At 42.0% G+C, this 22662-nt stretch overlaps 1 long non-coding RNA gene across 1 annotated transcript in view; it reads right to left on the reverse strand.

The window, feature by feature from the left end:
* Positions 1-205: 205 nt before the first annotated feature.
* LOC143785524 (uncharacterized) overlaps positions 206-22662 on the reverse strand; it is a 257155-nt gene continuing 234698 nt past the window's right edge. Inside the window, exon 3 of the long non-coding RNA XR_013218006.1 lies at positions 206-285. This is a non-coding gene — a long non-coding RNA (uncharacterized LOC143785524). The remainder of the gene's footprint in view (positions 286-22662) is intronic.

Here is a 22662-nt window from a genome sequence, read left to right on the forward strand (position 1 = left end):
TAAACATTCAAAGTTTGAAAATTGCAAATTTTTTAACATTTTTCTCAAATTTTTGATATTATTTTGTAAATAAACACAAAACATATTGACCTAAATTTACCATTATCATAAAGTATAATGTGTCATGAAAAAACAATCTCAAAATCACTTACCTCAGCGTTGCTTCCGGCCGGGGCACGCGAGGTTTCACGGTCTTGTGGCTCTTGCTGCATCTATCGTTATAACCCACCGTCCTGCTACGGTGGCGGAACAGCGGCAACACAGATTCCTCGGAACCGCTCCTCTCTATACCAGCGAGACAGTGAGTACAGCCCAATTACATATGCATGCATAAGCCGTGATATATCAGTACTATTAACTGTCTCACTGGAGGAAGATTGCCACTCAGTTTTTATGCACAGTAACTGTCTCTATTTAACCCCTTTACCTCCAAGGGTGGTTTGCACGTTAATGACCAGGCCCATTTTTACAATTCTGACCACTGTCCCTTTATGAGGTTAAAACTCTGGAACGCTTCAACGGATCCCAGTGAATCTAACAGTGTTTTCTCATGACATATTGTACTTCATGACAGTGGCAAAATTTCTTTGACATTACCTGCATTTATTTGTGAAAAAAATGGAAATTTGGCAAAAATTTTGAAAATTTTGCAATTTTCCAACTTTGAATTTTTATGCAGTTAAATCACAGAGATATGTCACACAAAATACTTAATAAGTAACATTTCCCACATGTCTACTTTACATCAGCACAATTTTGTAACCAAAATTTTTTTTGTTAGGGAGTTATAAGGATTAAAATTTGACAAGCAATTTCTCATTTTTACAACATCATTTCTTTTTAGGGACCACATCTCATTTGAAGTCATTTTGCGGAGTCTTTATGATAGAAAATAACCAAGTGTGACACCATTCTAAAAACTGTACCCCTCAAGGTGCTCAAAACCACATTCAAGAAGTTTATTAACCCTTCAGGTGTTTCACAGTAATTTTTGGAATGTTTAAATAAAAATGAAAATTTAACTTTTTTTCACAAAAATTTTACTTCAGCTCCAATTTGTTTTATTTTACCAAGGGTAACAGGAGAAATTGGACCAAAAAAGTTGTTGCACAATTTTCCTGCTTACGCTGATACCCCATATGTGGGGGTAAACCACTGTTTGCGCGCATGGCAGAGCTCGGAAGCGAAGGAGCGCCATTTGACTTTTCAATGCAAAATTGATAGGAATTGAGATGGCACTTGTGTTGAGCACTTTGACCCATTAAGTGACTCACAGAAGTTTATAATGCAGAGCCGTAAAAATAAAAAATCATATTTTTTCACAAAAATGATTTTTTTTGCCCCCAATTTTTTATTTTGCCAAGGGTAAGAAAATAAATTGGACCTCAAAAGCTGTTGTCCAATTTGTCCTGAGTACGCTGATACCTCATATGTGGGGGTAAACCACTGTTTGTGCGCATGGGAGAGCTCGGAAAGGAAGGAGCGCCGTTTGACTTTTCAATGCAAAATTGACAGGAATTGAGATGGGACGCCATGTTGCATTTGGAGAGCCCCTGATGTGCCTAAACATTGAAACCCCACACAAGTTACACCATTTTGGAAAGTAGACCCCCTAAGGAACTCATCTAGATGTGTTGTGAGAGCTTTGCGTTCACTACAGTTTATAACGCAGAGCATTGAAAATAAAATAAAAAATTCCTCAAAAATTATATTTTAGCCCCCAGTTTTGTATTTTTCCAAGGGTAACAGTTGAAATTGGACCCCAAAAGTTGTTGTCCAGTTTGTCCTGAGTATGCTGATACCCCATATGTGGGGGGAACCACCGTTTGAGCGCATGGCAGAGCTCGGAAGGGAAGGAGCATCATTTGGAATGCAGACTTAGATGGATTGGTCTGCAGGCATCACATTGCATTTGCAGAGCCCCTAATGTACATAAACAGTAGAAACCCCACCCAAGTGACCCCATATTGGAAACTAGACCCCCCAAGGAACTTATCTAGATGTGTTATGAGAACTTTGAACACCCAAGTGACACCATTTTGGAAAGTACATCCCCAAAGGAACTTATCTAGATGTGTGGTGAGCACTTTGACCCATTAAGTGATTCACAGAAGTTTATAATGCAGAGCCGTAAAAATAAAAAAATCATATTTTTTCACAAAAATGATCTTTTGCCCCCAATTTTTTATTTTCCCAAGAGTAAGAGAAGAAATTGGATCGCAAAAGTTGTTGTACAATTTGTCCTGAGTACGCCAATACCCCATATGTGGGGGTAAACCACTGTTTGGGCGCATGGGAGAGCTTGGAAGGGAAGGAGCGCCGTTTGACTTTTCAATGCAAAATTGACAGGAATTGAGATGGGATGCCATGTTGCGTTTGCAGAGGCCCTGATGTGCCTAAACATTGAAACCCCCCACAAGTGACACCATTTTGGAAAGTAGACCCCCTAAGGATCTCACCTAGATGTGTTGTGAGAGCTTTGAACCCCCAAGTGTTTCACTACAGTTTATAACGCAGAGTCGTGAAAATAAAAATTATTTTTTTCCACAAAAATTATTTTTTAGCCCCCAATTTTGTATTTTTCCAAATATAACAGTTGAAATTGGACCCCAAAAGTTGTTGTTCAATTTGTCCTGAGTACGCTGATACCCCATATGTGGGGGAAACCACCGTTTGAGCCCATGGCAGAGCTCGGAAGGGAAGGAGCGTCATTTGGAATGCAGACTTAGATGGATTGGTCTGCAGGCGTCACATTGCATTTGCAGAGCCCCTAATGTACCTAAACAGTAGAAACCACCACAAATGACCCCATATTGGAAACTAGACCCCCCAAGGAACTTATCTAGATGTGCTGTGAGAACTTTGAACCCCCAAGTGTTCCACTACAGTTTATAACGCAGAGCCGTGAAAATAAAAAATTCTTTTTTTTTTCCACAAAAATTATTTTTTAGCCCCCAGTTTTGTATTTTTCCAAGGGTAACAGGAGAAATTGGACTGCAAAAGTTGTTGTCCAATGTGTCCTGAGTATGCTGATACCCCACATGTTGGGGTAAACCCCTGTTTGGGCGCAAGGGAGAGCTCGGAAGGGAAGGAGCACTGTTTTACTTTTTCAACGCAGAATTGGCTGGAATTGAGATCGGATGCCATGTCGCTTTTGGAGAGCCCCTGATGTGAATTAACAGTGGAAACCCCCAATTATAACTGAAACCCTAATCCAAACACATCCCTAACCCTAATCCCAACGGTAACCCTAACCACACCCCTAACCCTGACACACCCCTAACCCTAATCCCAACCCTATTCCCAACCTTAAATGTAATACAAACCCTAACCCTAACTTTAGCCCCAACCCTAACTGTAGCCTTAACCCTAACCCTAGCCCTAACCCTAACCCTAGCCCTAACCCTTGCCCTAACCCTAACCCTAGCTCTAACCCTTACCCTAACCCTAACCCTAGCCCTAACCCTAGCCCTAACCCCAGCCCTAACCCTATCCCTTGCCCTAACCCTAGCCCTAACCCTAGCCCTAACCCTAGCCCTAACCCTTACCCTAACCCTAGCCCTAACCCTAATGGGAAAATGGAAATAAATAATTTTTTTTAATTTTTCCCTAAGGGGGTGATAAAGGGGGGTTTGATTTACTTTTTATAGCGGTTTTTTTTAGTGGATTTTTATGATTGGCAGCCATCACACACTGAAAGATGCTTTTTATTGCAAAAAATATTTTTTGCATTACCACATTTTGAGAGCTATAATTTTTCCATATTTTGGTCCACAGAGTCATGTGAGGTCTTGTTTCTTGCGGGATGAGTTGACGTTTTTATTGTTGACATTTTTAGACATGTGACTTTTTTTATCGCTTTTTATTCTGATTTTTGTGAGGCAGAATGACCAAAAACCAGCTATTCATGAATTTCTTTTGGGGGAGACGTTTATACCGTTCTGCATTTGGTAAAATGGATAAAGCAGTTTTATTCTTCGGGTCAGCACGATGACAGCGATACCTCATTTATATCTTTTTTTATGTTTTGTCGCTTTTATACGACAAAAACTATTTTATAGAAAAAATAATTATTTTTGCATCGCTTTATTCTGAGGACTATAACTTTTATATTTTTTCTTTGATGACGCTTTGTGGCAGCTTGTTTTTTGCGGGACAAGATGACGTTTTCAGCGGTACCATGGTTATTTATATCCGTCTTTTTGATCGCGTGTTATTCCACTTTTTGTTTGGCGGTATGATAATAAAGCGTTGTTTTTTGCCTCATTTGTTTTTACGGTGTTCACTGAAGGGGTTAACTAGTGGGACAGTTTCATAGTTTGGGTCGTTACGGACGTGGCGATACTAAATATGTGTACTTTTATTGTTTTTTCTAATTTAGATAAAGAAATGTATTTATAGGAACAATATTTTTATTTTTTTTGAATTTTTTTTTATTTTTTTACACTTGTGAATATTTTTTTTTACACTATAACATTGCCCCGGGGGGGCATCATGTTATAGTGTAAGATCGCTGATCTGACACTTTGCTGTGCACTGTGTCAGATCGACGATCTGACGCGCACAGCTACTGGAGGCTTCCCGGCGCCTGCTCTGAGCAGGCGCTGTGAAGCCACCTCCCTGCAGGACCCGGATGCCACGGCCATTTTGGATCTGGACCTTCTGCAGCGAGGAGGAGGTAAGAGACCCTTGGAGCAACGCGATCACATCGCGTTGCTCCGGGGGTCTCAGGGAAGCACGCAGGGAGCCCCCTCCCTGCACGATGCTTCCCTATACCGCCGGAACGCTGCGATCATGTTTGATCGCAGTGAGCCGGGGGTTAATGTGTCGGGGGTGGTCCGTGACTGCTCCTGGCACATAGTGTCGGATATCATCTGCGATAGTCAGCTGACACCCGGCCGCGATCGGCCGAGCGCCCCCCAGTGAGTGCGGCCGATCGCATATGGCGTACTATCCCGTCAGTGGTCATATGGGCCCACCCCACCTCGACAGGATAGTACGTCTAATGTCAGAAAGGGGTTAAAGTAACCTACTTTAAACACCACCTGATGGCAACTTACATACTCACCACCAACGAAACCTTGCTTCACTCCTGAGGTTATCAGTAGTTAGTATACTTAACGTTGTGAGAACAGGATCACAGACATTTAGAATCACACTTGTAAAAGGGTGTATATCCTTCTAAGCAGGAGGAACCGTTCAGCCTTGGAAAAAGCACTTTTAGCCATCACGACACCAGTAATAATTGTGAGCACAAAAGAATCACGTCCCCAACCGCATTTTGCCATTCAGTACCTAAGTGAGTAGAAATTCTGTATCTCACTATTCTACTATATTTAAGAATTTGATTAACATAAAAGCATCTGGTTTTTTTTCTCTCTCTTATCCTTTAAAAAGATTCTACCAGCACCTATAAGGGTTTGTCAAAAAATCTACCTCATCATCAATGATGATCTAATGAGTAAGTGCTTTTTGAACTTATATCCACTTTACTACACACATTTATTTTTTGATTATGTAATGTAGACAGCGCAGGTGAATGCTATATATATTTTTTTACCAAGTATCTATACTACTTATCTAACAGGTCCACACAGAACCTGCTGTATTCACCAGCAGCATTCTACAGTAAGCAATTGTCTCTTCACCAGCAACTGCCTGTAGCGCCAGTGTTTCCCCTTTTTATCTTTAGAATTAATAAGATTATCTCATAAATTGTTTTATAGCACATTTTTAATTTTTTCATCACTTAAATAAAAAACAAACATGCATGTTTGGTATCTATGAACTCATAATGACCTGGAGAATCATAATGGCATTTAGGGAACATGGTAAAAAAAATAATAATAATTGTAGAATTGTGCTTTTTTGGAATTTCACCGCACTTGGGATTTTCCTATTTCCAGTACACTACATGGTAAAAATCAATGGTGTGCTTCAAAAGTACAACTCATCCCACAAAAAACAAAGTTTCACACGAACATATTGACTGAAAAATAAAAAAAAGTTATGGTTTTGAGAAGAAGGGGAGCAAAAGATGAAAACGCAAAAACGGAAAATCCAAAGGTGGTGACGGGGTTAAACAGAATTCTGCTTGAAATGTTTCAAAACATTTACTGAACTCAAAATTGCGCAAAAATGTGAAATTTGGGCAATCCCAGTCAGCTCTGCTTTTTGAAAAGAGGATGGAGCTTCACCACTAGGAGGCATAAATGATGTCAGAAATGTACTAGCCCCTGATTGGAGTACATTTCTTACGATGGCTGACTGCAGATAAAAGATGCTCTAAATTAATTAAGTGGCACGCGCTCTAAATGAATTAAGAGGCACACATTTCATGATGAATTTGGCACATCTTATTCCAGCACACTGTGTATCAAGACTAGTGTCCAAAACTACAGTCTACAATCTGCTATGTGTAGCACAAGTGATAAGAAGATCGCAGCTTCTAGTCTCCCATGGAGACTATTGAAGCCTATAGAAAGTAAATAAAAAGGTTTTTAAAAATATATGGAATAAGCAAGTTAGATGTATGAAATAATGTATTTAATATATATCTTAAAGTGTAAAAAGCCCTGAGACTAATGAGGCAAATGACATAACAAAACAAAAAGCTGCATATCAAGTCACATAGAGACCGCCATTAATGTGTAGTGATATGTACTGTAGCTTGGAAGAGATTAACTTCCTGCCTCAAAAAAGGTTTGGTGACAGAGTAGTATCAAATCCCATATGAGTTCATATAAATACTGACAGCCTTGCATAACAAGAACAAATAGGAGTAAAGTCTTTTTGCATAATACTTGCTGTCCAAGTAAAAAATGCTAGAACAGATGGAATTGTGTCCTGATATACAGTATAATAGTGTGGATAACAAATAATAACATCAACAATCTTACCCAGTAGTGTTCAAGAGTTGAACCAGATCATGTTCCAATGTAAGTATAGGATCCTAGTTGTCCAGGTGAGGAGGGGGGCTACAGTTCCTTGCCACACTTTACCCCACCAAAGGAAGCTTCACAGGATCCATATTAACAAAAGCCCCAGATTGCATATTTTGCCAATATAGTTTAATACAGCTTGTATAATTCCAACTTACATGAACAAAATTGTTGGTACTCTTCTGTTAAGATAAGAAAAAACCCACAGCTGTCACTGAAATAAGTTGAACCTGCCAAAAATAATTTTGAATTTAAAATTACTGAATATCAACTAATGAAAACCTGACATGGCTTTTGAGTAGGGTTGAGCGACTTTTATTTTTATAGGATCGGGTCGGGTTTCACGAAACCCGACTTTCTCAAAAGTCGGGTCGAGTGAAATCGGCCGATCCTATAAAAAAGTCGGGGTCGGGGTCGGCCGAAACACGAAACCCAATGCAGTGCAATGGGATACTATGGTTCCCAGGGTCTGAAGGAGAGGAAACTCTCCTTCAGGCCCTGGGATCCATATTAATGTGTAAAATAAAGAATCAAAGTAAAAAATATTGATATACTCACCCTCGGACGCGCCCTGGTACTAACCGGCAGGCTTCCTTCCTAAGAATGAGCGCGTGAATGACCTGCGGTGACGTCGCGGCTTGTGATTGGTCGCGAGCGGTCACATGGACAAGCCGCAATGTCATCTAAGGTCCTTCACGCTCTCATTCTTAGGAAGGAAGGCTGCCGGAAAGAAGCAGGGCGCGTCCGAGGGTGAGTATATACCTAATAGGAATATACTAACCCTCGGACGCGCCCTGCTTCTTTCCGGCAGCCTTCCTTCCTAAGAATGAGCAGCTGTCTAAGGTACAAAGATGCCTTCCCCACACTGTATGTTTCAGCTGCTTCTAAAGATGATCAATAATATGCAGATTAGAGCTCATATAAGACACTATAGAATAGTCCAATGTAGAGATGAACATATCTTGTGATATTCAAATTCACTGACCACAAAAAGCACACAGTGAATAAAAACATTTAAAAGTCAAAAAATGACAATACAGCAACCCTAGTACCAGTAAAGTCCATATGACTATATATATATATATATATATATATATAGAGAGAGAGAGAGAGAGAGAGAGAGAGAGAGAGAGAGAGAGAGACTCAAAAAAGAGGCAGCACTCCATAGTAAGGTGAAAAACATGTGGCAGGTTTAATCGACCCACATAGCCGGGCGACGTTTCAGCTCAATCTGAGCCTTTCTCAAGCAGTGAGTAATCATACCTTCTACCTATTCAAGCGTGTTTCAACATGTGTTACATTACTTCCAATTAGATTTAATATATAGAAATTAGCAATAAAACATTAATAATACAAATCATCTGCTAGTGTACATTACCTCTGTATAAAGTGCCTTGTGCTCTGTGCATATGTGCAAAAAAAGAAAATAACTCTCAACTCCCAGTTTCTGCTTAAGCTATATTGCTTTAACTATCCATGATATTAAGAATAAATGATCTCCCATCTGTCTTCATTATATTTACATAATGCCAATATTATTGGCCACTCACCCACAGCTCATGGCAGGCCCATGGAGGACACAGTATCATGATATCGGCGTCATCCACTATCCACTGCGCATGTATATATATATGCATATATATATATATATATATATATATATATATATATATATATATATATATATATCTATATCTATATCTAATATATAAAGCTGAATGGGTGTATGTGTGTATGTCCGGGATTGGCATCTGAACCGTCGCAGCTACAGCCACAAAATTTTGCACAGTCACACGTCTGGACCCCGAGAGCGTCATAGGCTATGTTGTGAGGTGAAATTTTAACCCCGCGCGTTCCAATTCACCAAACAATTTTGCCCCTATCTACATAATGGGGAAAAAGTGAAAGGAAAAGTGTTGGAGGCGTCGCAGCTACAGGCACAAAATTTTGCACAGTCACACGTCTGGACCCCGAGAGCGTCAAAGCTATGTTGTGAGGTGAAATTTTAACCCCGCGCTTTCCAATTCACCAAACAATTTTGCCCCTATCTACATAATGGGGAAAAAATGAAAGGAAAAGTGTTGGAGGCAAATTAACAGCTGCCAGATGTGAACAAGGGGGACTTAAAGAATGAGAGCGATGGCGCCAAAGAGTATATACTGTACAGTTGCTAAGGTGGGGCCCCGACATGGTATAATCACCACACCACCACTAGGATATGAACACACACACAAAATGCGCCACACACTACCACGTGCTTGAACACATATACCACCCTCAGCGCACATTTCACCACACATACACCAACCTCGCCACATAAAAGCCGAAACACAAAAGTCGCCGCTCAAAACTCGCCACGCGCAAAACTCACCTCATGGAAAACTCGCCACACGCAAAACTTGCACACGCGGAAAAATTGCCACATGCAGAAAAGTTGCAACACATGCAAAAGTTGCCTCACACAAAACTTGCACATACTCAAAAGGCACCACACATAAAACTCGCCATGCACAAAACTCGCCATGCGCAAAACTTGCTGCACACAACTTGCTACACTAACCTGTCACATGCAACTCGACACACAAAAAGTTGCTACACGCATGTCGCCACACAAAACTCATCTCCCATCACCATGTGGTTTTTAATTGCATCTCATTACACTTGGTCCCGGCCAACTCACATGTAGGCTGTGCTGAACAGAGGTTTTCACATTCACCCAGGCATACAGACATTGGCCTTTGGTAAGTGTTCACATTTGGACAGGGAGGTCAGGGACCCATCAGTTTATGAGACCACCTTGACGTCGGTTGATGGGCACACACTATTTGATTATATCAAATTCTGTGCTAAGCGTCTCTTAAATAATTTTCTAATGTTCAAAAGCCATTTTGCTATTCAAATTTCAAGTATTCCATATTAGACATGCTTTGGCACGATAGAGTGCAACCTTTTTTGTATATTTATGTATGGAGGTAGCTGCTCCTGGTATGCACCTATTAACACTAGTTAGGATGTGCGAGTCTTTTTTCTGTCATTTCATCTCACAAAAGTCGCTACATGCATGTCGCCACACGCAACTCAACACACACAACTTGACACACGAAACTCGCCCTAAAACACACACAAGTCTGGTATTATCCTTCAAAAATAAAAATCTGATTAATAAGCAGACAAACTACAAGAGCAACAAATGTACCATATAGGAATCCGGTAGCTGTCAGTCACATGACCTGTCTATTATGTGTATGTGTGAGCTAATATATACTGCCAGGGGGTGGGCTTACTGTTGGCTGGGGATTTATCAGGCTGCCAATTTAGCTTACAAATACTGAGGTAAAAATACTGACCAAATAACGTGTGAACGAGGTCTAATACAGGAGGAGATGACATACAGATATATACTATTTACAGGGGAGATGACACACAGGTATATACTATATACAGGAGGAGATGACACACAGATATATACTATATACAGGAGAGATGACACACAGGTATATACTATATACAGGAGGAGATGACACACACATATATACTATATACAGGGGAGATGACACACTGGTATATACTACATACAGGGGAGATGACATACAGGTATATACTATATACAGGAGGAGATGACACACAGGTATATACTATATACAGGAGCAGATTACCTACAGGTATATAGTATATACAGGAGGAGATGACATACAGGTATATGCTATGTATAGGAGGAGATGACATACAGGTATATACTATATACAGGAGGAGATGACAAACAGATACAGTATATACTATATATAGGTGAGATGACACACAGGTATATACTATATACAGGAGGAGATTACATACAGGTATATACTATATATAGGAGGAGATGACATACAGGTACATACTATATACAGGGGAGATGACACACAGCAGGTATATACTATATACAGGGGAGATGACATACAGGTATATACTATATACAGGAGATGACATACAGGTGTATACCATATATAAGGGAGATGACAAACATGTATATACTGAGGTGAAAATGAGAGGTGTGAGGTGAAAATGAAAAGATAAGCAGCAGCAAAATTCGTCTGATTCTCTGCCATGTTTCACAATAGGTACAATGTTCTTTAATTTGTATCCTTTATTTTTGCAATTTCTCCTGAGATCTTTGGTTACCATTCATATTAATGTTTCTTCAATTTGTCACCAATTTTACTCTTGCAGCCACATCCAGGGAGGCTGACAATAGTTGCATAGATGTTAAACGTCCAAATAATATGTGCACTGTAACAATAAAAACATCAAGTTAATTGGAGGTGGTCTTATAGCCTTTACCTTTTACATGTTTGTCTAAAAAAAAATTCTAAACTCCTGAAACAACTTTCTTCTCACCTTTCTTTGAGGCTTTGAGGCTTGTTCAGTCTGAAGCACACCATAATATCAAACAGCACACTGACTACTTTCTATAATGCAGTCAGACTGACTGATTACAAGTTTACAGACACCTGCAATGCTAATTACAGGACACAAGTACTGTATACCTATAATGTTAAGAATCCAATATATATAACACCAAAAAATAATAATAAAGCCACAAAGTAAAATAAATTCTTTATTTTAATAATATTAAAAACATGTATAAATAAAAAACAGTGAGCACCACAAATAAACAACAATAGATGGGACATCCACCTGGACTGAACAAAAAAACCACACAGTGTGTGTATATGACTCAAGGCAATAACAAGAGTGATAACAAACACTCTATATATGAGAGTATGAGCAGGGGAAAAACATGCCTAATGTAGATAAATTGGACAACAGTAATCCCAAAAGTGATATATACCATATGTGCAACACATAATTATGACCCAAATGTTCAACAAAAGTGATTGGCATAAACCACATACTTAACAGAGTCACATACCTTACTTACTTGGCAATAACAGTCCAGGCACCTACCACACCCGACGCACGTTTCGCATGAAATGCTTCATCCAGGGGTCATAAATACAGGATAAACCTTAGGTTAGCATGTCCCTATGGTCAAATTATTTTCAATTATTTTCAATTTTTTTGTTATGTCTTTGACTTTGTAATTTTCTTTTTTGCAATGCCTGATTTTTATTAGTTGATATTCAGTAAATTGAAATTAATATTACTTTTGCTCATTTTCAAGTAATTTAATTGACCATTGGGGTTTTTTCCTACTTTAATGTGACATGTCACCAGCACCTAAAAAACATCTCTAGATTTCAACCTTTTTTACATTGATCCTGCAAAAATGTTACTGTTGTTCTTATTCATTGTTGTTTGGATGATTGCAACGCTCTACTAATTGGTCTCCCTCTTGCTAAACCTCCTATCCATCTTAAATATAGCAGACAGGATCATATTCCTGTCCAGCCACTACATCAATGCCTCTACCCTGGGCCAATCATTGGTTGCCCATCCACTACAGAGTACAATATAAACTTATCAGTTATCACTAGTGTTGAGCATTCCGATACCGCAAGTATCGGGTATCGGCCGATACTTGCGGGTATCGGAATTCCGATAACGAGATCCGATACTTTTGTGGTATCGGGTATCGGTATCGAAACAACATTAATGTGTAAAAGAAAGAAATAAAATAAAAAATATTGCTATACTCACCTCTCCGACGCAGCCTGGACCTTACCGAGGGAACCAGCAGCGTTCTTTGCTTAAAATGCGCGCGTTTCCTGCCTCCCGTGACGTCACGGCTTGTGATTGGTCGCGTGCCGCCCATGTGGCCGCGACGCGACCAATCACAGCAAGCCGTGACGTAATTTTCAGGCCCTGAATGCCTAATTCTAGGCATTCAGGATTTGAAAATTACGTTACGGCTTGTGATTGGTCGCGTCGCGGTCACATGGGCGACGCGACCAATCACAAGCCGTGACGTCACGGGAGGCAGGAAACGCGCGCATTTTAAAATTACGTCACGGCTTGTGATTGGTTGCGTGCCGCCCATGTGGCCGCGACGCGACCAATCACAGCAAGCCGTGATGTAATTTTCAGGTCCTGAATGCAGAATTAGGCATTCAGGACCTGAAATTACGTCACGGCTTGCTGTGATTGGTCGCGTCGCGGCCACATGGGCGGCACGCAACCAATCACAAGCCGCGACGTAATTTTAAAATGCGGAATCACGGAAGGCAGTAAACGCGCGCATTTTAAGCAAAGAACGCTGCCGGTTCCCTCGGTAAGGTCCAGGCTGCGTCGGAGAGGTGAGTATAGCAATATTTTTTATTTTAATTCTTTCTTTTACACATTAATATGGATCCCAGGGCCTGAAGGAGAGTTTCCTCTCCTTCAGACCCTGGGAACCATCAGGGATACCGTCCGATACTTGAGTCCCATTGACTTGTATTGGTATCGGGTATCGGTATCGGATTAGATCCGATACTTTGCCGGTATCGGCCGATACTTTCCGATACCGATACTTTCAAGTATCGGACGGTATCGCTCAACACTAGTTATCACTATCACCCACAAAGCTCTTCAGAGTTCTGCACCGCTCTGCATCTCTTCCCACATCTCTGTCTACTACTGCTAGCAACCTAAGATTAACATCCTCAATAATCCTAAACTCCCTCTCTCCAAGTCTTCTCATGTGCTGTACCAATTACCTCGAATGCACTACTCTAGACAATTCAATTAGTTTCCAATACCCACAGTTTTAAGCGTTCTCTAAAAATGCTTTTCTTTAGACTGGCCTATCGCCTCACCTCACTTATCTAATAATCCCCTTTTAGCCTTTCTAAAATTTTCTTCCAAATCTGGCCCCTCATGTCATCTATTCAGACACCCTCCATGCACTTAATAGAACTCTGTATTTGTATTTTGTACAGAAACTGGCTGATGCCAAGTGCATGCAGCGTTAATTGAATGGCCGGACCTTGCAATATAAGCATTTTAATCAATTTTGTGCTCCCCAAGAATCTACAGTTTCCCTATCATAGACTGGTGGCAATTTCTAGTCACATACATCTCCCTACATGTGGAAGCTAATGGAACCTGCATAGCATTATGTAGAGGCTACACCCAGGGCTGCCACTAGAAATTTCGGGGCCCCATACTGGCAAAATTTTCGGGGCCCCCTTGAGACTCCGCCCAGGCTCCACCCCAGCCCCGCCTCCACGCTCCACCCCTCTAACTGTCCACAGTCCCACCGCTCTCTCTTGGAAAAACTCCACTTCTCACCTATCACACATTAACAGTTCCCATCACGAGATCACACATATAGCCAGCAGCTTTTGTTTTGGTCAAAAGATTTTTTAAGCCGCCACCATAACACGGTAGACATTTTTGGCCGGGCCCTACTCTGCTGTAACCTATTAAATATTTGTTAAAATATGCAATACAATTTAGGTATATTTTTATTTATTTTTCAATTTTTAAAATGACCAATAATATCACATACATCGAACAAATACCACCGCACCATGTCCAGACCACATATTACCACCAGTGGCCAAATAATATCATATACAAAGAACAAATACCGCTACACCATGACCAGACCGCATATTACCACCACAGTGATCGAATAATATCACATACAAGGAACAAATACCACAACACCGTGTCCAGACCACATAGTGACTGAATACTACAATTCTGATCATATTGTGCACATGTAATCCCTTAAAACTTAGCTTTTAATATAGTAATAATTTTTATAAAACCCTGACCCAAAGCAAACCTAGGTTTAATACCATAAAAATACAATACCACACAATTAGGTCACCTGTTAAATTACTATACTATGACCTACTGTTCTCGCCTGCCTTGCTGTGGAGGTTGGCACCCTAAGAGACGATTTTTTGGCACCCCCACTCAACGTAGGCTGTCCCTTTCTTCCCTACAATGTCCCTCCAGATGTAGGTGGGAAAACAATATAGCGGAGAACAGTGGTGAAGAAAAATAGAATATTACAAAATATATGCAAAGAATAGGAGAATTTTAACAGGTGCCTCCAAATGCTACATTAATGATCCAGCACATAGCTAAACACCAATAGATTATGGATATTCAGTCCAGCCAACAGCCGTATTAGTCCCATGTCAATGATGAACATTCAATGTCACATATACAATACCGAGGGACCAGCCCTAAAGGATCAGAATATACCAATATACAATATAAAATATGACTTAGCGTGTGCTGGTATTGCCCCGACGCGTTTCCCCGTTAGCACGGTTCATCAGGAGGGGATAATGTGGTCTTCAATGCCACCAGATGCCATATAGATAAATAGCATGAGCCGGCGGTAAAGTGTGCGAGCATATATAGCTACCATTGAATCCACGCGCCGTAATAGGTCCCGCCCACACACAGATATAGCGGAACTCCTTCCAGGTCAAGTCAGCGTTTCATACCCCAGTTTTAAATAAAATGTCGATACCACCAGTGTAACATTACTTAATCATGCGATGCCGTATTTAGATAGGTACCCAATATTATTATTCTTATTCATACGTTCTCCATCGCCTATTCCCTATGTTTTTACTTCCGGGTTATGGTGTGTCCAGATACGCATAAGATATTACCGCTCATGCGCAGTCTTGATTTTAATGACACGCAGCTATCTCACAGCTTGCGTATCATAAGGATTCTGCGCAGTGCCACCTGAAGGAAACAACACCGCCACGGTATTCTCCATTTTCTATTGCTCATGCGCACTCCTATTAGATATGACACGCATACCTAATATAGCGTGCGTGTCACAGGGAGTATGCGCCATGCCAATAGATGTACGTACCCTTTCTCTGCCGTTATACCACTGATCCACCACTGATTGTACTAGTACATTGTTGCAGATTGCATAAGGCAAAGGAAGAACGACTGTAAACATATGCACACTGTTGTGAATTTGGATTCTGGGCTCCCCCGGTGGCCGCTTGTGGAATTGGACTTGTCATCCTCTTTCCTGTTTCACCTGGTTCCATCAGTAGTGGGTGTCGCTATTTAAGCTCATTTCTCTGGTGGTTTCTTGCCGGTCAACAATGTTATCTGATGCCTCTCAGTACTTGTTCCTGCTTCTAGACAACTACTAGATAAGTTGGACTTTTGTCCATGTTTTGTTTTGCCTATTTGTTCCAGTTCACAGCTGAAGTTTTGTTACTGTGTCTGGAAAGCTCTCGTTGATCAGGGATTGCTACTCTGGCGTTATGAGTTAATGCCAGAGTTTAAGGTAATCTCTGGATGGTGTTTTGTTAGTGTTTTTCTGCTGACCATGAAAGTATACTATCTGTCTTCTGCTATCTAGTAAGCGGACCTCAAATTTGCTAAGACTATTTTCCTGCTGCGTTTGTTGTTTCATCTGAACTCACCGTCATTATATGTGGGGGGCTACTGTCTTCTTTGGAATATTTCTCTAGAGGTGAGCCAGGTCTTATATTTCCCTCTGCTAGCTATTTAGGTCTTAGGCCAGAGCTGGGCATCTAGCGATAAATAGGAAATGCTACCTGGCTATTTCTAGTTGCGCGGCAGGCTTAGTTCATGGTCAGTATAGTTCCATCTTCCGAGAGCTTGTCCCTCTATAGGCTTGCTATGATCTCTGCCTGCAGAGATCATGACAGTTTGACCGGCCCATAAAGTGTTAAAGACCCAGGTTGAGAAAGGAGAGTTATAAGAAGTCTGCTGGAATTTTTTTTTTTTTTTTTTTTTCCAGTCTGCCTTGCTGCAGTCTTTTTTCTCTCTCTCCTCCTAATCTCTGTATGCTCTGTGTGCACCTGACAATAATGGATCTCCAGAGTGTAACTGCGGGTTTGAATAATCTCATCACGAAAGTACAAAATTTACAAGATTTTGTGGTACATGCTCCGGTATCTGAACCGAGAATTCCTTTGCCGGAGTTCTTCACAGGGAATAGAGCTAGCTTCCAGAATTTCCGAAATAATTGTAAGCTTTATTTGTCCCTGAAGTCTCGTTCAGCTGGAGACCCTGCTCAGCAGGTTAGGATTGTGATTTCCTTGCTCAGGGGTGACCCTCAAGATTGGGCCTTCTCATTGCCAGCAGGGGATCCTGCGTTACGCGATGTGGATGCGTTTTTTCTGGCCTTGGGCTTGCTTTATGAGGAACCTCATTTGGAACTTCAGGCAGAAAAAACTTTGATGGCAATATCTCAGGGGCAAGACGAAGCTGAAGTTTTCTGCCAAAAATTCCGTAAATGGTCTGTGCTTACTCAGTGGAATGAGTGCGCCTTGGCGGCAACTTTCAGAGAAGGTCTCTCTGATGCCGTTAAGGATGTTATGGTGGGGTTCCCTTTGCCTGCAGGTCTGAATGAGTCCATGACAATGGCTATTCAGATTGATAGGCGTCTGCGGGAGCGCAAACCGGTGCACCATCTGGCGGTGTCTATGGAAAAGACGCCAGAAAGTATGCAGTGTGATAGAATTCTGTCCAGGAGCGAGCGACAGAATTTTAGACGGAAGAATGGATTGTGTTTCTATTGTGGGGATTCTACTCATGTTATATCAGCATGCTCTAGGCGTACAAAGAAGCTTGATAAGTCTGTTTCCATTGGCACCATTCAGTCTAAGTTTATTTTGTCTGTAACCCTGATTTGCTCTTTGTCATCCATTGCCACGGACGCCTATGTTGACTCTGGCGCCGCTCTGAGTCTTATGGATTGGTCCTTTGCCAATCGTTGTGGTTTTGATTTAGAGCCTTTGGAGACTCTTATTCCTCTGAAGGGGATTGACTCCACCCCATTGGCTAATAATAAACCACAATACTGGACACAAGTAACCATGCGTATCAATCCGGATCACCAGGAGATTATTCGTTTCCTGGTGCTGTATAATTTACATGACGATTTGGTACTGGGATTGCCATGGTTGCAGTCTCACAACCCAGTCTTGGACTGGAGAGCAATGTCTGTGTTGAGCTGGGGATGTAAGGGTATTCATGGGGACGTACCTTTGGTTTCTATTTCGTCGTCCATTCCCTCTGAAGTCCCTGAGTTCCTCTCTGATTATCAAGACGTCTTTGACGAACCCAAGCTTGGGTCGTTACCTCCGCACCGTGAGTGCGATTGTGCCATAGATTTGATACCGGGTTGTAAATATCCAAAGGGTCGTTTGTTTAATTTGTCTGTGCCGGAACATGCTGCTATGCGGGAATATATAAAGGAGTCTTTGGAAAAGGGACATATTCGTCCATCTTCTTCTCCCTTGGGAGCTGGGTTTTTCTTTGTCTCAAAAAAAGACGGCTCTTTGAGACCATGTATTGATTATCGGCTTCTGAATAAGATCACTGTTAAGTATCAATACCCATTGCCATTGCTTACTGATTTGTTTGCTCGTATAGAGGGTGCTAAGTGGTTCTCTAAAATTGATCTTCGTGGGGCGTATAATTTGGTGCGGATCAGGCAGGGGGATGAGTGGAAGACCGCATTTAATACGCCCGAGGGTCACTTTGAGTATTTGGTCATGCCTTTTGGTCTTTCTAATGCCCCTTCAGTTTTCCAGTCTTTTATGCATGATATTTTCCGCGATTTTCTGGATAAATTTATGATAATATATCTGGATGATATTCTGATTTTTTCTGATGACTGGGACTCTCATGTCCAGCAGGTCAGGAGAGTTTTTCAGGTTCTGCGGTCTAATTCTTTATGTGTGAAGGGGTCTAAGTGCGTTTTTGGGGTCCAGAAAATTTCCTTTTTGGGGTATATTTTTTCTCCCTCTTCCATTGAGATGGATCCCGTCAAGGTGCAAGCTATTTGTGACTGGACTCAGCCCTCCTCTCTTAAAGGTCTTCAGAGATTTTTGGGCTTTGCCAACTTTTACCGCCGATTTATTGCTGGTTTTTCGGATGTCGTTAAACCACTGACTGATTTGACCAGACAAGGCGCTGATGTTGCTAATTGGTCCCCTCATGCTGTAGAGGCCTTTCAGGAGCTTAAGCGCCGTTTTGCCTCTGCCCCTGTGTTGCGTCAGCCTGATGTGAATCTGCCTTTTCAGGTTGAGGTTGACGCTTCGGAGATCGGAGCTGGGGCAGTGTTGTCGCAGAAAGGTTCCGACTGCTCCGTCATTAGGCCTTGTGCCTTCTTTTCTCGCAAATTTTCGCCCGCAGAGCGGAATTATGATGTTGGGAATCGGGAGCTTTTGGCCATGAAGTGGGCGTTTGAGGAGTGGCGCCATTGGCTCGAGGGGGCTAGGCATCAGGTGGTGGTATTGACTGACCACAAAAATTTGATTTATCTTGAGACTGCCAGACGCCTGAATCCTAGACAGGCGCGCTGGTCTTTATTTTTTTCTCGCTTTAATTTTGTGGTGTCATACCTACCGGGTTCTAAGAATGTTAAGGCAGATGCCCTTTCTAGGAGTTTTGACCCGGACTCTCCTGGTAATTCTGAACCCACAGGTATCCTTAGGGAGGGAGTAATTTTGTCGGCCGTTTCTCCTGATCTGCGGCGGTCCTTGCAAGAGTTTCAGGCGGATAGACCGGATCGTTGTCCGCCTGATAGACTGTTTGTTCCGGATGATTGGACCAGCAGAGTCATCTCTGAGGTACATTCTTCTGCATTGGCAGGTCATCCCGGAATTTTTGGTACCAGGGATTTGGTGGCAAGATCCTTCTGGTGGCCTTCCCTGTCACGAGATGTGCGAGTTTTTGTGCAGTCATGTGACGTTTGTGCTCGGGCCAAGTCTTGTAGTTCTCGGGCTAGCGGACTGCTGTTGCCCTTGCCTATTCCTAAGAGGCCTTGGACACACATCTCGATGGATTTTATTTCAGATCTGCCTGTTTCCCAGAAGATGTCTGTCATCTGGGTGGTCTGTGACCGTTTCTCTAAAATGGTCCATTTGGTTCCTCTGCCCAAGTTGCCTTCTTCTTCTGAGTTGGTTCCTCTGTTTTTTCAGAATGTTGTCCGATTGCACGGTATTCCTGAGAATATTGTTTCTGACAGAGGTACCCAATTTGTGTCTAGATTTTGGCGGGCATTCTGTGCTAGGATGGGCATAGATTTGTCTTTTTCATCTGCTTTTCACCCTCAGACTAATGGCCAGACCGAGCGGACTAATCAGACCCTTGAGACATATCTGAGGTGTTTTGTCTCTGCTGACCAGGATGATTGGGTTGCTTTTTTGCCATTGGCAGAGTTCGCCCTCAATAATCGGGCCAGTTCTTCCACCTTGGTGTCCCCGTTTTTCTGTAATTCGGGGTTTCACCCTCGATTTTCCTCCGGTCAGGTGGAATCCTCGGATTGTCCTGGAGTGGATGCGGTGGTGGAGAGATTGCATCACATCTGGGGGCAGGTTATGGACAATTTGAAGTTGTCCCAGGAGAAGACTCAGCGTTTTGCCAACCGTCATCGTCGTGTTGGTTCTCGGCTTTGTGTTGGAGATTTAGTGTGGTTGTCTTCTCGTTTTGTCCCTATGAGGGTCTCTTCTCCTAAGTTTAAACCTCGGTTCATCGGCCCTTATAGAATATTGGAGATTCTTAATCCTGTTTCTTTCCGTTTGGACCTCCCTGCGTCCTTTTCCATTCATAACGTTTTTCATCGGTCGTTATTGCGCAGGTATGAGGTACCTGTTGTACCTTCAGTTGAGCCTCCTGCGCCGGTGTTGGTTGAGGGTGAGTTGGAGTACGTTGTGGAGAAAATTTTGGACTCTCGTGTTTCCAGACGGAAACTCCAGTATCTGGTCAACTGGAAGGGTTACGGCCAGGAGGATAATTCTTGGGTCAATGCATCTGATGTTCATGCTTCTGATCTTGTTCGTGCCTTCCATAGGGCTCATCCTGGTCACCCTGGTGGATCTGGTGAGGGTTCGGTGCCCCCTCCTTGAGGGGGGGGTACTGTTGTGAATTTGGATTCTGGGCTCCCCCGGTGGCCGCTTGTGGAATTGGACTTGTCATCCTCTTTCCTGTTTCACCTGGTTCCATCAGTAGTGGGTGTCGCTATTTAAGCTCATTTCTCTGGTGGTTTCTTGCCGGTCAACAATGTTATCTGATGCCTCTCAGTACTTGTTCCTGCTTCTAGACAACTACTAGATAAGTTGGACTTTTGTCCATGTTTTGTTTTGCCTATTTGTTCCAGTTCACAGCTGAAGTTTTGTTACTGTGTCTGGAAAGCTCTCGTTGATCAGGGATTGCTACTCTGGCGTTATGAGTTAATGCCAGAGTTTAAGGTAATCTCTGGATGGTGTTTTGTTAGTGTTTTTCTGCTGACCATGAAAGTATACTATCTGTCTTCTGCTATCTAGTAAGCGGACCTCAAATTTGCTAAGACTATTTTCCTGCTGCGTTTGTTGTTTCATCTGAACTCACCGTCATTATATGTGGGGGGCTACTGTCTTCTTTGGAATATTTCTCTAGAGGTGAGCCAGGTCTTATATTTCCCTCTGCTAGCTATTTAGGTCTTAGGCCAGAGCTGGGCATCTAGCGATAAATAGGAAATGCTACCTGGCTATTTCTAGTTGCGCGGCAGGCTTAGTTCATGGTCAGTATAGTTCCATCTTCCGAGAGCTTGTCCCTCTATAGGCTTGCTATGATCTCTGCCTGCAGAGATCATGACAGCACACAGAAAATTAAGGATGTGTTATCAATTCCTAAGTGGTTAGATATATGGTCGCAGACAAACTGCCTTAATGATATTAAAACTGGGAAAATCAGACGCCTTTAGATAAACTGTACAGCTGATATTCATGCAATAATATAAAGATAATTACCCCTATAATCGGGAACATGCACATGCATGCATTCATAGGGATATGGGACTATTCCGGAACAATACTTCAATTACAAATAACCCTAAGTGTGACAAGGACGGACAAACAAATAATCCAACAGATGTTATTAAATAAACCAGGTATATGACAAACAGATGTTATTAAATGAAACAGGTATATGACAAACATTCATTGAGCCCCTTTGGGGACAGTGATTGCAATCTGTATATCCACTCTGTCTCTCTCCTCAGTATGATCTTGTCTAGATCACCCCCTCTGATTTTTGGTTTAACCAATTCAATCATACTGAATGAGATTTCACGGAGATTCCCACCGTGGCAGTTGTTTATATGTCGAGCCACTGGGGTATCCCGTTTGTGCCTGATATCCCCCAGGTGCTCGCCAACCCTAACCCTGAGTTCCCTCCGGGTTTTGCCTATGTAGTCCAACGGACAGGTACAGGTCGCCTTATAGACTACACCAGTGGATTTGCAATTTCCAAAGTCTCTCAGGTAAAAGACCTTCCCATTTGAAGCACTCGTAAAGGTCTTCCCTTGGGTCATCACATCACATCTGGCACAATTACCGCATCTAAAGAACCCCAGTGGTTTCCTGTCCAACCACGTTCCTGGTTTAGATGGTCTCTGTTATAGGCTATGTACCAAACGGTCACCTATTGATCTACCCCTCCTATATGTTACACTTGGTTTTGAGGGTAGGTGCTTCCTTAGTCCGGGGTCAGCCAAAAGAATCCCCCAGTGCTTTTTAAGTACCTGATAGACCCTTTCTGATTGTCCATCATAGGTGCCAATGAGCCTAACCATCTCTTCCTTTTGTAACCTGGAGGTGTCTTTTGATCTCAGCAGAGACTGTCTATCGGATCTCAGAACCTCATGAAAAGGGCCATCCAATACCTCACAGGGATAATCCCTTGCCCTAAAGCGTTGATATAAGTCTCTAGCTTGTTTTCTATACATCCCCTCATCCGTACAGTTTCTTTTGATTCTCATGAATTGTCCTTTCAGTATACCTCTCTT

Source organism: Ranitomeya variabilis, chromosome 7, assembly GCF_051348905.1.
Source record: "Ranitomeya variabilis isolate aRanVar5 chromosome 7, aRanVar5.hap1, whole genome shotgun sequence".
Lineage (NCBI taxonomy): Eukaryota > Metazoa > Chordata > Amphibia > Anura > Dendrobatidae > Ranitomeya > Ranitomeya variabilis.